The 12770-nt window shown below is 53.2% G+C and overlaps 2 pseudogenes; one reads left to right on the top strand and one right to left on the bottom strand.

Annotated features, from left to right (window-relative positions):
* Window positions 1-7146: 7146 nt before the first annotated feature.
* LOC127582499 (high mobility group protein B1-like) lies at window positions 7147-7841 on the top strand (annotated as a pseudogene).
* A 1224-nt stretch (window positions 7842-9065) lies between these two features.
* Window positions 9066-11534, bottom strand: LOC127582390 (beta-crystallin B1-like; annotated as a pseudogene).
* Between the last annotated feature and the right edge of the window lie 1236 nt (window positions 11535-12770).

Raw genomic sequence — 12770 nt, 5'->3', positions numbered from 1 at the left:
AGTGGATAAATGCAAGTGGACTTGGACAAGGGGAGTGAGGAGAAACTGCTGTTTCCAATGGGGCCGACAGTGCTGTTGATGAAAACCCACCAGGGTTGGGGTGAGAATGACTGCTCTGCAACTCAGACTGACACTGAGTGATTTAAAGGCAACCTGGTCATTAAACCGGCAGTTAACAACAGAACTACCATCATAGACAGACAACTGCAAAGAGACAAGCAACTAACCAACAGAATGCTGAAGGGAAACCCATCTGTAAAGAAACAGCACCAATTCAAGACATCAGAAACAACTCAGTCCTGATGGAGGAGAAATAATTGCAGTACCTGGGTGTATAACAGCCCCAAAGAAAGATACTCTCCCAAATTCACAAGTGTGCCGTCAGTAGTTGGAGAAAATCCACCAGGTGATCATTGCACAGTGAATTCTCTGGGTCAGTGGACCCTTTCCTCAATCCACACAGACAATGGCCCCATCGATCTGCAGAGAGTCACATTCCTGACCGCATTCCCCCAGCCACATGTTTCAGTGTTGACATCGAAAATGTGTACACAGATGTTCACAATGGGCACAGTGTCTGTTAAACATACCCCTGGCCTGATACCAGCTAAAGCCATAGTTCAGTACAACACCTAGTCTGAAGAACAAATTCCATCTGCAAATTAAAGACATGGCAAGATCACAAGATTAGGAGCAGAATTAGGCCATTCAGCCCATCAAGCCTACTCCAGAACGTTGTTTTGGCCTATGCTGGTGTACACACAGGAGACTGAGAGCATCAGTTTCCAGGGGTGCTCCAGGATCCCTGTGTGGTATAACATGTACCCAGGAGACATTAAGTATTGATGCATCCACAGGCAGAACAAGGAATTCAGTGCTGACCTATGATCATCCTTCCATGAAATTTAAACTCAAAGACAGTCTGAACACTTGACTGAAATGTTTCAACTGCTCACACCCAGATCCTTCTGCACACTGCTCCAAAATGCACTTCCCAGAAGGACTGGAGTTACATCTGTCACCACAGACACTGGACTGGAGGCTTTCAGCGCAGCAACCCTCTGCCACTCAAGTTTGGCCTTGACAAACCAGTTACCTGTGAACAGCATCACATCAGACATCCTTGTTTCATAAACATCTTGAAACTGCAGTTATGACCACTGTTCCCCAAATGCTCTCCCACTGAAACACCAGGTCACCTGGTCAGGTCCATTTCCCAACACCAGGTCCAGTATGGTCCCACCTCAACCTGGAATATCTGCACATTGCTTCAAGAAACCCTCTTGGGTGCACCAAAAAAAATTCTGCACCAAATATCTTGCTCTAAGGAAGTAATGTTGGGGAAGTTAAAGTCACCACCATGAAAACCCATTCACTTTTACACCTTTCCATAATCTGTCTACATGTCTGTGGCCACAAGTGAAACTCCAGGATGGTGCCAGGGTCAGGGATGTATTAGAGCAGACAGGGCATTTTGAGAAGAGGGTAAACAGCCAGAGGTCTCCAGGTGGCTACACAGGGGCCTGTAGTATAATCCCAAAGTGATTGCACCTGTGTGTCATCCCATGTTCCCTCAGTGGAGGAGCTCTCCATGTGCAGTGTGACATCCTCCCTGAATAGTGCAACTCCTCCACCTCTTCTACATCTCTGTCACTTCCAAAACCCTGGAACATTGAGCTGCTAGAAGGTCCTGCTTTTCAAACTTTCCATCCAACTCCCCAAATTCCCTTTGCATGACTTCTCCTCTCTTCCTGTCTATGTTGTTAGTACCAGTCTGGACCATAGCCTCTGGCTGCTCACCCTCCCCTTTCAGAATGTCCTGTTCCCACTCAGACATCCTTAACCCTGGCACCAGGGAGACACCACTTGAGAGTCTCATTCATGGCCACAGAATCTGTCCATGTCCCTCACTGTTGCTCACCAAGACTTTGCCCTCCCCTGCAGTATAAACAAAACCAGTTGTGATGTCATTGACCTGTCTGCTACTGTCATCCCCCACCCAAGGCTACCCCCCAACACCCAAAAAGGCTACTCCCCCACCCAAGACTTACCCCCCCAGAAAGGCTACCCACCCCCTCCCCACTCACCCATAAAGGCTATCCCCAATAGTTCCCAAAACAGTTGCAGGGGAACAGTCACAGGGGCTCCTGCACTTCCAATCTACCCCTCCCATCAGGCCCCGACTCACCTCCCCATCTGAACCTTTGCCACCACTTCCCCGACTGAACCTCTCTACAACACATTCTGTGCTGAGGTCCAGCTGCTGCCCCAACAGATTCATGTGGGCGGAGAGGGGCTGCAGCTGGACTCACTTCCTGCGAACAGTCCTCAGGGACACGATACCACTCCCCAGTCTTCTACATTTGACAAGAGTGGACTGAATTTTCAGCCCCATGTGCCAATATATCCCCGGGTCCCAAGATACACGTCCAGCAGAAAATAACGTTTAGTCTTTGGGATTAACAGAGCAGCAGTTCGAGACAAGTTCCTCCAGTAGACTGCAGATCTAAATAAAGCCTCAAATCCCCCTTAAACTTCCCCTCTCACCTTAAACCTAAACCCTTCAGTGTTTGCCATTTCCCAACTAGATAGAAACGTTGGGCACATTTAGTCAGGGTCATGAACAGGCGGGGAATGCAGGGATACCGACACGTGCAGGCAGGTGAGATCAGTTTGGTTCCGATCGTAGTCACAGACGTCATGAGCTAAAGGGTCTGTTCCTGTGCTTTTCTATGTTATGAATAATATGCTCCTCTGTATTCTTCCAGGGAGAGGAGTTATTCACATATTCCCCCCACCCCATTTCCTTCAAGTTCCCAGGAGTGAACATCACCAACACCCTGGTCCAACCACTGAGACGCCATGGCCAAGAAAGCTCACCGGTGGCTCTACTTCCTCAGGACACTAAAGAAATTCAGCGCACCCCGTTAACCCTCACCAACTTTTATCGGTGCCCCACAGAAAGCATCCTATCCAGATGATTCCCAGCTTGGGTCAGCAACTGCTCTGCCCAGGACCACAAGAAAGCAGAGTTGTGGACATAGCCTATCACGTGACAGAAACCAGCCTCCCCTCCACGGACCCCGTCTGCATTTCCCGCTGCCTCGGGAGCGGCAGCTCACATAATCAAAGACCCCACCCACCCCAGACATTCTCCCTTCTTCCCCCCTCCAGTCAGGCAGAAGATACAGATGACTGAAAGCTCGTACCACCAGGCTCAAGAACAGCTCCTACCCCACTGTTATAAGACTGTTGAATGGATCTCTCGTACACTAAAAGATGGACTCTTGATCTCATCATGGCCGATGCACCTTAGTGCAGGCAGACAACTTCTCTGTAGCTGTGACACTTCATTCTGCATTCTGTTATTGTTTCTTCTTGTACGACCTCAATGGACCGATGTGATGAAACAATTTTTCACTACCTCAGTACATGTGAGGATAATAAACCAATAATCCATTGACCAGACTGGCAAATTACATTGATGTTAACTCAGACAATTGTATCAGTGTTAGAGCTGCAGCAAGCACCAGGAACAATATTCCGGCACAAGAAGTCACAAGACCAAAAACCTCAGACAAAGGAATGAAGTTTGGGGAACATGTATCCAATTACATGGGAGTGACCATATGCCATTTCCACAGTGAAGGGTCATCATGAAGACATTCTCCTGGCATCCAATACAACAGATTTCAGACATTTGTTGCCTTCAACTTATTTCCTTCCCCCACCACACAATTCCAGCAAACTTCCCAAAGCCAGTTTTAAAACTTTCTTTCAAAGAAGTCAGAACCATCAAAACAAGTGTTGAAAGCAGGAAGACTGAGGAGGGACAAGGTGCAATCAGTAGCGAGTCCTGGCCTTGTCTCTGAAACCGTCAGCAATCTCAGGGGTAGAATGTGTGCAAGAACTTACAGGTGTGACCTCCTTCCTCGGAGAGGCACCTCAAGGTTCTTACTGGGATCATTGATTCAAGCAGGCAAACGCCAGACCGGTCACAGGTTGGGAGATGATCTCCCAAGAGGGTGGGGTGGGGTGGAGAGAACCATTCTTACCTGAACCATTCGCCGTCTCCCAGTCGTTGCCAGATACCCCATCACCTTCCTCCCCAGGGAGGACAACAACCTCAGCGGAGCTTCGCTCTTCATTAACAGACTGAGCGCAGCTTCATCCAGCCGCTGCCCCCTTCCAATCGACACCCACTTGACGTTCTCCAATCGGCAGCAGCAACGTGGCCGACACTAATTGAAGCCCCGGTGCAGAGTTGGGCGGTGCCTGGGTCGGTCCACGTGTAACGGGAGAGACAACAGCATTTCGGTATCCGTTTCAATAACACAGAATATTCTGATGTCCCATCGGAATCCCAGGTCCCGAAGTTTTATTACCGCCGCAAAGTGAAAACTCAATCTTTATTCACATGATTATTGTGAAATATTGTGGGCGGAGTGCAGTTCTGTCCGGACAACCGTTCGTTACTGTGCAGCTCGGTACCGTGATAACCCTAAAGTCACAACATCATCCCAGCATCATGAGCGATCACTCCCGACCTCAGTAACTACCGGGGACGAGTGGTCACTCGGACTCTGGGGCAAAGGGGAGGGTGGCGGTGACTTACTGCAGAGGTCTGGGCAAGGAAATGTCATCTGACATCTGACTATTAATGGCCGGGAAAGAGGCCGTTCGGCCCCTCTGTTCTGTGCTGGTGCATCTGCTGAACTTCGCGATAACTTTTCCAAATGAAGGTGTAATTTGCAAAGCTTTGTTATTTTGTAACCCGAGGAGATGTGTTGGTGAGACCCCAGGTAAGTACAGGTGATGAACTCAATCACTGTCCACTGCATCCAGGCTCACACCGCACGGTAACAGGCCCTTCGGCCCAACCGGTCCATTCCGGCCCAGATCCCCATCCCAGCCGGTCCCATCTCCCCGCGTTTGGCCCGTATCCCTCTGAACCTTTCCCATCCACGGACCTGTCCGAGTATTGTTAACGTCCCTGCCTCGACCCCTCCCTCTGGCAGCCCGTCCACACACGGACCACCCTCTGGGTGAAGAAGTTCCCTACTAAATGTTTTCCCCCACTCGCCTTAAACCTGCGCCCTCTGGTTCTCGATTCCGCCGACCCCTAGGGGGGAAAGGACTGTGCACATTTACCCTATTGATGCCCCTCGTGGTTTTATACACCTCACCTCTCACGCTCCAAGAGAATAAAGTCCCAACCTGCCCCGATCTCTCTCCGTAACTCAGTTCCTCCGGTCCCGGTGACATTCCCGTGAATCTTTCCTCAGCTGGGCGACCAGAACTGGACACAGTTCTCCACGTGTGGTCTCACCGACGTCTTGTACAACTTGTACAGCCCTGACCATAACCCCTACCCAGAGAAGGAGCAAGGGAGGGATGGGAACGTGAGGTGAGACGGTAGGAAGGGTATCGAGGGGTGAGGTTGGGTGGGAGGGTGGAAACGGAGGGAGGGAGAGAAAAGGATAGCGAATTGGGAAGGGGATGGTGGGTGGGTGAGAGGGAAGGCAGAGGGAGTGACGCTCGAGCAGTGTGGAGGGTGGTCTGGGTGTGGGGATGGAGACCAGCCGTGGGAGTGACCAGATGAGGGTGGGGACCAGGTGTGGGGTGGGAACCAGGTGAGGGTGGGGACCAGGTGTGAGGTTGGGGACCAGGTGTGGGGATGGGGACAAGGTGTGGGACTGACCAGGTGAGGGTGGGGACCAGGTATGGGGGGAATCAGGTGTGGGGGTGGAGACCAGGTGTGGAGGTGCGGTCCAGGTGTGGGGGTGGGGACCAGGTGAGGGTGGGGACCAGGTATGGGGGTGATCAGGTGTGGGGGGAACCAGGTGTGGGAGTGGGGTCCAGGTGTAGGGGGAGTCAGGTGGTGGTGGGGACCAGATGTGGGGTTGAGGGCCAGGTGTGGGGACCAGGTGTGGGGGGTCAGGTGTGGGGGGATCAGGTGAAGGGGGTGTTATGTTTGTTCTTCATCACGAGACAAACTTGGTGTGGGTTTAACATCTGAACATTTATTTAAAACAACAACAGACTGCACAGACAGGCTGGCTGGCTTTTCCCGCTCTTTCCAGCCACTTCCTGTTCCCCCATGTGACCCCTTGCATTGCCTGCTGGGAACTGTAGTTCTTCATTATAACTACATAACAACACATAATAACACATCTTCCCCCCTTTAAAGAAAAAACAAACACAATACTTTGTCCTTATAAACCTGCCAAGAACCTTAGTCCACTCAGCAGCTTTCAATCAGTCTCTGAGGTGGTTTAATGGTCCTTTTTGGTCTGGGACTTGTTTCCGCAGGTGTGTTGCTTTCATTTGCTGCATTGGTGTTTTCCTGGGAGCTCTGGTCCACAGGTTCATTTTCTCCATATGCTGGCCCCTTTGGTGTACTGACAGGGGACGGGTCACAGCCATGGGTTGGAGCTTGTGGTCGTGGATCCACACAGTTCCTCCTCAGAGGTGTCCCTCGCTCCGTCTGGATCTGGTATGGATGTGGATTTACTTCCTCTTTGATTTGCTGTAGCTTTCAGAAAAGCCTTGGAAGCTGCTTCTGTTTTCACAGCATGCACTGTTGTGTCTGCTCTGTACAGCTCCTTAGTTTATGTCCATGTGGTTTCTGCTGACCTACACATATTCACTGCCTTTTCCAGTGTCAAATCTTTTTCATGCAACAGTCTTTCTCTGAGTCCGTTATCTGGAATTCCACAAACTATTCTGTCTTTAACTAGTGAGTTTCTGAAATGTGATGATTTTATTTGGCATAAAATACTCCTCAAATTTTCCCATCAAGGTGCCCAACTCAAAAGCCGTCTCACCAATTTGAAAGCTGTTATAGATGTCCAAAGCATCTTTGCCAATCACGTGCAGAAAAATAGACACTTTCGATTTTTCATCATTCCTTCCCACTCCACCGGCATCTAAATGTATGTTGAATCGCTGTTTGAAGTGTTTCCAGTTATCAGCTAGATTGCCAGTAAACTGCATAGGCTTGGGAGGACTTAGCTTATCCATAATGGGAACTCTCGGCCTCTCACCTGAATCTCTCTTGGCAAATCTGGTGACTGCTGAACTTCAGGAACAATGTGCTCCCTCGCCACGTTAGCCATTCTGACAATCATTACAGCAAGAGACGGAGTGAGGCTGATTGTTAGCGTGCGGACCAAGTGCAAGGAAAGACTCTACAACAGCGCCTCGCTTTCAGGCTCCGAGAGGACTAAAATTCAGCATATTCTAAACGGGAAAAGGCCAAAATGGTGAGGGGAGGTGATCCCAAAAAACCTTGAGGCAAAGTGTCCTCGTATGCCTTCTTTGTCCAAACTTGAAGAAGCATCCTGATACGACTGTCAACTTTTCTGAATTTTCAAAGAAGTGTGCAGAAAGGTGGAAGTCAATGACTGGCAAAGAGAAAACAAAATTTGAAGAAAAGGCAAAAGAAGCTTCGTTGGGAGAAAGAAATGAAAAACTATGTGCCACCAACAGGTGCCAAGAAAACAAAGAGACAGAAGGACCCTAATGCACCAAAGAGCTCTCCATCTGCTTTCTTTGTATTCTGTTCTGACTGGTGTCCAGAAATTAAAGAGGAAAATTCTGGTTTATCAATTGGGGAGACGGCCAGGAAGCTGGGAGAGCTTTGGAATGCAACATCTGCAAGTGATAAGATTCCATATGAAAAGAGGGAAACCAAGCTCAAGGAAAGATATGAACAGGATCTTGCAGCATATCGTGTTAAAACAAAGACCGATGCTACTAAAATGACTCCAGCTACCAAAATTGAAAAGAAAAAGTAAGTAGTAGAAGAAGAGGATGAAGATGAGGATGACGATAATTGAATTAATCCCACTTCTGACACCACGTTATGTTTGTTCTTCATCACGAGACAAACTTGGTGTGGGTTTAACATCTGAACATTTATTTAAAACAACAACAGACTGCACAGACAGTCTAGCTTCTCCCGCTCTCTCCAGCCACTTCCTGTTCCCCCATGTGACCCCTTTAATTGCCTGCTGGGAACTGTAGTTCTTCATTATAACTACGTAACAACACATAATAACACAATGGGGGACCAGGAGTGGGGGTGGGGATCAGGTGTGGGGGTGGGGATCAGGTGTGGGGGTGGGGACCAGGTGTGGGGGTGGGGATCAGGTGTGGGGGTGGGGACCAGGAGTGGGGGTGGGGATCAGGTGTGGGGGTGGGGACCAGGTGTGGGGGTGGGGATCAGGTGTGGGGGATCAGGTGGCGGTGGGGACGGTGGGAAGTTTGTGAGAGACCAAGGCACAGACTGTTTGCAAGTTCTTTATTTATTGTGAGGTTTGGTGTTACATCAGTTGTACCGGTTACATCGTTAAACCAGTTACACTGGTTACCCCAGTTCTACCACTCGACCTCGTAAGACCCTGCCCCCGACACCTCAGGAAGACCCCAGGGAACACTTGGAGAGTTTCTGCCTCTAGTTCACCCCCTCCTGTGGGGTGGGGGGGAGGTGGGGGAGAGGGGAGCCCGACCTGTAAACCTCTCGCCTTGTGCCAGTTCCCCCCAAACCTGCCCATCACTGACCTAACCCCTGACACTGATCCCTCACCCCACGGTTAGCCTGATACTGACAATTATCGCCAGGACGACCACACCCTCTGACCCCTGACACCTCTCTGGTCCAGTTATCCATGCCCTCTGACCCCTAATGCCTCCCCGGCTCATATCTTCATGCCCTCTGACCCCCAGCCCCTTCCCAGTTTAGATCCCCATGCCCTCTGACCCCTCCCCAGATCTGTTCCCCACATATTCTGACCTCTGACCCTCCCCACTTTGGATCTTCACACCCTCTGATCCCTGACCCTCTCTGGCTCAGTTCCCCACGTACCATGACCCCCTGAACCCCCCCCAGTTCAGTTCCCCACGCCCTTTCACCCCCTAACCCCTCCCCAGCTTGGTTCCCCTTGCCCTCGGGACCCCTAGCCCCTCCCCAGCTCAGTTCCACACACCCTATGACCCCTCCCCAGCTCAGCTCCCCTCGGCCTTGGACCCCGACCCTTCTGTAGAGAGCTGACACCGCCCCCTCACTGGGATGGGGTGAAGCAGCCGTGGGGGTGCCAGTTCTGGTCACCAATGCGACGGATGGACTGGATCTGGGGCTGTCGAGCCCCCCACTGGTTCCAGTGTCCGAACTCACCCTTCTCCAGGAGAAACTGGTAACCCCGATATCCTGGGAATTCATATCCGACCCAGCTGTGGGAGAGAGAGAGGGTGAGGGTTAAACCGGGCAGTGAGGGAGTGTAAACCCCAAAGCACCCCAACCCTGGACCTCCCAACCCCAGAAAGTCCCCAATCCCTCTCCCTCCCTACCTCCCACCCCCTCCGCACTCACCTGTCCCCGGTCACCTCGACACTTCCCACCCTGTTACTGAATCCCTCTCCCTCCCTCCCTCCCCCTCTCCATCTCTCCCTCCCTCGCCCTCGCCATCACTCCGTCCCTCCCTGTCTCCCTGTCCGCACTCACCTGCCTCCGCTCACCTGAACACTTCCCACCCTGTTACTGAATCCGTGGGAGAAGAGGCTTGGAACATTATCGTCAGAGACCTCCATCTTCCGGCCCTTGAACCCAGCCATCTCAAACAGGCAGACCTTCTGCTCCCTGGAATCCTGCTGAGACAGGAATGTTTCAGGGAATGATCTGCGTTCCTGGGGCTCAGCCCGGATCCCATGAGAATGATCCACTGTTCCTGGGCTCAGTGACCCCAGGGTCAGGCCCCGAGGGGTCACAAGGCCCAAGCCAAGGTCAGGGGTCACAGAACAGGGACAGGCATGTCATTGGGGTCAGGGGTCACAGCGCAAACAGTGGGGTCAGGCAATAAGAGAACACTCTGACCCCTGCCCTCTGAACCCCACTGCACAGGGCACGGGGTCATCAGGCACGGAACAGGAGGTGGGAGGATAAGGGGGTCAGGCAGGAAAGGGCAAGGGCCAGAGGGTGAGGACTGAGAGGGCACGAGGGTGAGAGGGTCAGGGGAGTGGGGGTCAGAGGGCAGGGTGTGAGAGGGTCAGGGGGCAGAAGGGCAGAGAGAATCAAGGGATGAGAGGGTAGAAGGGGTTAGAGGGCAGAGGGGCTCAGAGGGGGTTAGAGGGCAGGGTTGACAGCGTCGGGGCAGAGAGGGTCAAGGGATCAGAGGGGGGTCACATTCCAAACAGAAGGGTCTCGCGTGCAGGGTCGGGGGTCACTCACCATGCATACAGGTCTGAAGGAGAGAGTGTAGTCGTTCCGGAAGCTGTTGGACCAGGCGTCCCAGCAAGGAAACTCTCCCTTTTCCAGGACAAACATCTCACCTTCAAAGTTGGACTTGTCGAAGATCACCCACCTTTAAAAGAGGCAGCTGAAGGCAGGGGTCAGAAGGCAGGCGTTAGAGGGCAGGGAGGTCAGGCGACAGGGGATTGGCAGATAGGGGGTCAGAGGGCAGGGTGTTGGCAGGTAGGTGGTCAGAGGGCAGGGGGGGTCGAAGGGCAGAGGGTCAGAGGGGGCTGTTGAGGTCAACGTGTGGGCTTCAATGAGGAGGGTGAGCAGTGATCAGTTTCTGGGTGGAAGGAACTGGGGAGGGCATGGAGGTCAGGGCAGTGGGATGTTTCTCCTGCAGGCAGGTGAGGGAGAGATCCAGCGTCCCCAGTGACAACACCTGCAGGTAGTTCGGTTCCTGGGCGGTTCGATCCAGAACTGTCTCGTCCACAGAAGACAGAGGGCGGTGGTCGAGGGGACTCATTCCGGCTGGAGGTCGGTGACCAGTGTTGTCCCAGAGGGATCCGGACTGGGACCCCTACCATCTGCTGTGGGTATATCAAATACCTGGGTGGGAACGTGGATGGGTGGGGTAGTGAGCTCTCAGACGATACAACGATCTGGGGCATTGTGGACGGTGTAGAAGGTCGTCCAAGGACACAGCGGGGTACATGAAACTTCACCCAGAGGGTGGTCCATGTGTGGGACGGGCTGTCAGAGGGAGGGGTCGAGGCAGGGACATTAAAAACACTCAGACAGGTCCGCGGACGGGAAAGGTTCAGAGGGATATGGGCCAAACGCGGGGAGATGGGACCGTCTGGGCGAGACCGCGAGATTCCAGCATGTAAACCGAGAGCCACTGATTCCCTCAACCTCCCTCCCTGCCCTCAGGAACTCCCAAAGACCCAGAGCAAGACTTCCTTAAGGTCCACAGTCCACACGCACGGATCGGATCCTCTCAAAGCCCAGGTCACAAACATTCCTGCACTCGCTGGACAGAGAGAGGCAGCAGCCCTGATAATTCTTCCGTTCGTAGATCAACATCTGTGGGAAGGTGGTAAGAAAAGAGGTTCATCACACCAGTGAAAGATCAGACACATCCTGTCCCCAAGTATAATGTGTGTGACGGGACGGTGCGGGGGGATCTTCACCGTGTCTGACCCCGGGAGTGTGTGATGGGACAGTGCAGAGGGAGCTTCACCCTGTGTCTGACCCCGGGGGTGTGTGATGGGACAGTGCGGAGGGAGCCTCACCATGTCATACGTCAGGAGCCGCTGGGACCCACCTTGTAGACGAAAGCCTCAGGCTGTCCCACGGGGACCTCCTGTTTGCTATCGGGTTTGGTCTCGGTGTCGACCATGGTCACTGAAGGAGCTGTGGTTGGAAAATCAGCATCGGGTCACTCCCACCCTCCTCCTCCTCCTCCTCCCCCTCCCCGCAACTACCCTCCCTCCCTCCCCTCCATCTTTACCCTGCTCCTCCTCCATCTCTCTCACTCCCCTCCCCCTCCCCTCCCTCACCCTCCCCGCCCATCCTTCACCACCACCAGCCCACCACCTCCCCAACGCCCTCCCCTCCCCCGTCCCCATCCCCCACCACCTCGCTCCCTCCCCTCCCCTCCCCCTCCCCCACCACCTCGCTCCCTCCCCTCCCCCACCACCTCGCTCCCTCCCCTCCCCCACCACCTCGCTCCCTACCCTCCCCGCTCCCTCCCCTCCCCCACCACCTCGCTGCCTCCCCGTCACCCACCACCTCGCTCCCTCCCCTCCCCCTCCCCGTCACCCACCACCTCGCTCCCTCCCCCCCTCCCCGTCACCCACCACCTCGCTCCCTCCCCTCCCCCTCCCCTACCACCTCGCTCCCTCCCCTCCTCTCCCCCAGCACTTCGTTCCCTCCACTACCACCTCACTCCCTCCCCTCCCCGTCCCCCACCACCTCTCCAACATATACATGGCAAAGTGGGAGGAGACAGTCTTCCCTAAATGCCCCAAAAATCCCCTGTGCCTCCACAGATATCTAGATGACATCCGGGGTGTGTGGACACATTCTGAGAGAGAGTTAGAGGAATTCATACAAATCCTGAACACACATCACCCCTCCATAAAAGTGAAGGCCATCACGAGCAGAGAGAAAGTGGATTTCCGAGACACCACCGTTATTAAACTAGCAGCAGAAAATGGTAGGCAGAAACTAGCGACTAAAGTCTTTTTCAAGCTGACGGACACCCACACCCTCCCGCACATGGCAAGCCATCACCCCAAACACACCTTCAGGGGCATCGTCAAATCACAACTGAGCCGCTTCCACCGCATTTGCAGCAGGGAGGAGGATTTCAAGCAAGCCACGACTATCCTCTACACTGCTCTTAGACAGAGAGGTTACAGTAAACGCAGACTCAGACACATCAAATCCGATTTCCTGAGAGGCCTGACAGACCCCAGGGCGCAGAATAGGGCAACACCCAAGCTTCCACTGATAACAGGGTACAGCAGTACGG

This window comes from Pristis pectinata, chromosome 24, assembly GCF_009764475.1.
Source record: "Pristis pectinata isolate sPriPec2 chromosome 24, sPriPec2.1.pri, whole genome shotgun sequence".
NCBI classification, from domain to species: domain Eukaryota; kingdom Metazoa; phylum Chordata; class Chondrichthyes; order Rhinopristiformes; family Pristidae; genus Pristis; species Pristis pectinata.
Note: the sequence above shows the minus strand (reverse complement) of the source record. Positions and strands in the feature narration are given on the sequence as shown.